This window comes from Octodon degus, unplaced genomic scaffold (assembly GCF_000260255.1).
Source record: "Octodon degus isolate 3935 unplaced genomic scaffold, OctDeg1.0 scaffold00073, whole genome shotgun sequence".
Lineage (NCBI taxonomy): Eukaryota > Metazoa > Chordata > Mammalia > Rodentia > Octodontidae > Octodon > Octodon degus.
The window spans coordinates 5,673,451-5,677,126 of record NW_004524649.1 but is presented as its reverse complement, the minus strand read 5'-3'; the positions used below and the strand labels follow the sequence as shown (position 1 = coordinate 5,677,126).

The 3,676-nt window shown below is 44.7% G+C and overlaps 1 protein-coding gene across 3 annotated transcripts in view; it reads right to left on the bottom strand.

The window, feature by feature from the left end:
• Ralgapa2 (Ral GTPase activating protein catalytic alpha subunit 2) overlaps positions 1–3,676 on the bottom strand; it is a 300,697-nt gene that overhangs the window by 270,130 nt on the left and 26,891 nt on the right. The window lies entirely within an intron of this gene.

The window sequence follows — 3,676 nt, the reverse complement described above, 5'->3', positions numbered from 1 at the left end:
TCTCCACTTGTTCTGGGTGGGCCTTGGGTTTCCTCCATATGTTTCTGCATTTGATTCTTTACTGCAGATGTTATTAATTCAGGGATTTCTTTTATTTCCAATCTGAGTTCCTCTATACCTTTCTGCAGGTGTTTCTTTATTTCAGAAGGTGTTGATTCATTGCTTTCAGCTGTGTGATTCCCACTTTGTTCTGTGTTTGTGTCCTCTGCACTTATTATGGGTGGGCTTGGGTTCTGATGTTGCATTTTGTTCCTTCTCATTTTGTGTAGCACTGTCTTCTGACCTTTGTTGTAGATCTTTGTTGTAGTTATAACCTTAGCAAGTACTGAAGTTCAGGTGCAGATCCGGCTTGGGCTAGGACTGGGTCTGGGGGTTCCCGGAATGCAGCAGAAATTCCTACTGGGCGGGCGGGGTAGAGGACGTGCTGTGGAGTGTTTGGCGGCATCCCAAGGGGGTGGAAGAGATTCTCACCCACACTGCCCCTTCGCTGGGACCAGTAATAGGTCCCACCGGCGCAGGGTAGCCGGAAGCTCTCCCACACACTCACCGGGCCTGGACAAAGACTGGGTCTGGGGGTTCCTGGAACACAGGAGAAATTCCTACTGGGTGGGCGGGGTGGGGGAGGTGCTGTGGAGTGGTTGGGGGTGTCCCAAAGGGGGGAAAAGGGTCTCACCCACGCTGCGCCTGGGCTGGGATCAGTAATAGGTCCCGCTGGCACAGGGTAGCCAGAAGCTCTCCCACACACTCACCGGGCCTGGGCTAGGACTGGGTCTGGGGGTACCCGGAACGTGGCAGAAATTCCTACTCGGTGGGCAGGGTGGGGGAGGTGCTGCGGAGTCTACATGTCATTTTATTAAGGGATATTTGCATACCCATAGCTTTCGGCATCTGCATAGAGGCCTGGACCCAAAACCAAGAGATTACCTGACAGCAGGTCATACAACCTTTCCAGCAAGACCATCAAAAACAGTATGAGGAAAGAACACTTAGGCCAACCTCAAGTGTGAACACAGATCAAATCTTGCAACAAAATATCAGCCTGCCCAAAAATCTAGACCTGCAATGCACCACCTCAGTACTCAAGAAGAACCATTAAATCACCTGATGAGCATGGACTGAAACACTTGAAAAGATCAAAACCCATCTACAATAGTTCTACAAATCTTTTTTTTTTTCATTTATTTTTTTTCAAAATTTTATTGATAAACAGATAGCAATGAGACAGTTTCAAATCAAATCGGAAGTACAGTTTCAACAAATAATACACTGCATATATTCTTCTTAGTGGTTAATTGCTGTACAAGATGCGGACTTGAGATCCTATTGACCTGAGTCCCCCACAGCTCAACATAACAACATGGCTTTACTTCCTATATCTACAAATCTTAACAGACTAGAAATATAAACTTATTAAGTATGATAGAATAGCTATGAAATTCATAGAAAATGCTATTATTAATGGTGATGCACAAATAAAACCTCCCCTCAGAACAGAAACATGAAGACCACCTTCATCAGCTCTATTTACTGATGTAATAGAGGGCCAAGGCACTTCAGAACACAAGAAGAGAAGAACTTGCAAGTTTGTCTACTCATTATTCACAACCAATCTACTTATCTGCCAAGAAAACCAAAAACACCTATAAATAAAATGTAGGAATTAAAGGAGTCACATATATTCATTTAACCCTGCAGTGGGAATGAATGAACTAGAACTCTATTCAAAAACTGGATACAGGGGGCCTGGCCATAGCTCAGTTCTTTAAGTGGCTGCTTCCACAAAGCTGTCAGCCTCAGGTTGCTGTAGTTCGACTCCCACAACACTCCAGCCAGCTAAACCATGCCTAAGGGCATCCAGAGGAAAAAAAAAAAAAAAACTGGATACAGCATACTGCTGTTTTTTCTGGTCTATTGAAAGGAGCAGTTAATGCTTAAATTTTCTTCTCCCTTTTAATTTCTTATAAATTTTTTTACCAATTTTGCATGTTTATATCTGGTAATCTAAACAACTAATTTGAAGATAGCATTATGTACTACAACAATGTAATTCAACAATTGGTTGAATTCATATAAATAAAAACTAGAAATAATGCTGAGGGTAAAAGATAAGTCATGGGTGATATAAGAGCATTTATATCACCCATATAGTATCACTCTTATACTATATAAGAGCACTTCTACTGCACTCAAAACCCAAGAAAACCACATAATGAATTATTTAGGGATGCAAATACACATGGAAATTCTGTTTTAAAGGAGAATGGTAAAAGCTGGGGAGATAGCTCAGTGGTGTAAGCACCTGCCTGGCAAGCGCAAGGACCTGGGTTCGGTCCCTGGTACTACATGCCGTGCTGGCCCCACCCCGGGCCGCCAAGCCGGCCACTGAAACCTGGTGTGGTGTTGCACGCCTGTGATCCCTGCACTGGGGAGGCGTAAGCAGGAGGATCACTAGAGTCCGAGCTGTGTAGAGAGATACTGTATCAAATACATTAAATAAATAAATAAGAATGGTGAACCACTGAGCAGCTGCCTGGAGGTGAGGAAGGAGATAGGGGAGACCTAAGCAGCTTCTGGTCCTCAAAATTGGGAGTGGCATCCAGTGCGCACAGGCTTCCCCCATGCTCCATGATGTGAGTACACATTACAGACTAACAAATCCATCCCCCACCACAGAAGTTCAGTCATTAAGGTATATGGAATAGTTCAAACACAAGATGGTCAGGAGATTGATATCTAAATGACAGAGTTCATTAAAGCTTCTGTTTTTAAAACAATTCCTTGGTCCAAGTTTCATTCATGGAAGAAAAACCACAGGAAACACAACAGCCACCACAAAATAGGCCATGAACTACTGTTAGTCACTCAGAGGAAGGAGTACAGGCTCAGAGGACTGTGGAGAATCCAGGATCAGAGAGCGTCAGTCACAAGGCAAGCTCCATGCCTTCCTCTCCTCTGTGATTGGGACAGCCCCTCACCACTGCCCTGGGCAGCCCCCTGCCCCATACCCCCAGCCAGCTCTGCAGCAAGTACATGCTCAGCTCATCCTGCTGCCACAGCAGTCTATCCCCCTTGCCAACCTGAGCACATATGAACTATGAAACACAAATACTCAACAACCAACCATTAACGTCCAGAATTTGTAACCCAGTTCTGAATGTAAAACCCCAAGTATCCATAACCTGACACCTGTCTAATACATTTGGACAAAAAAGGCCTTAAATAGGTTGGCCAGATAGCTCAGCAGACTAAAGCACCTGCTTAGGCACAGTGCAGCAGCTGGGGTTCAATCTCTGGCATACCATGCTGGCCCTGCCCCCAGGGTGCACTGAGATGGTGATTGAGACTGGATGTGGTGGCGCACACCTATAATCCCGGCACATGGGAGGCTGAAAACAAGAGAATCACTATGAGTCCAATCTGTGTAGTAAGACCCTATGGACCCCGTAGACTCTGTCCTAAATACATTTTTTTTTAAAAGCCCTGGGGGCCAGGGAGATAGCTCAGTAGAAGAAGTGCTTGTCTGGCAAGCACAAGGGCCTGAGTTCAATCCCCCATTCCAGCACAAAAAAAATAGAGAGAAAAAAAAGCCCTAAACATATATTTACAAAAGTCACACCCTTACCAGCAGCTGGAGAAACACAAGGATATCTTATAAAGGAGTTTTTGCATGACAGGA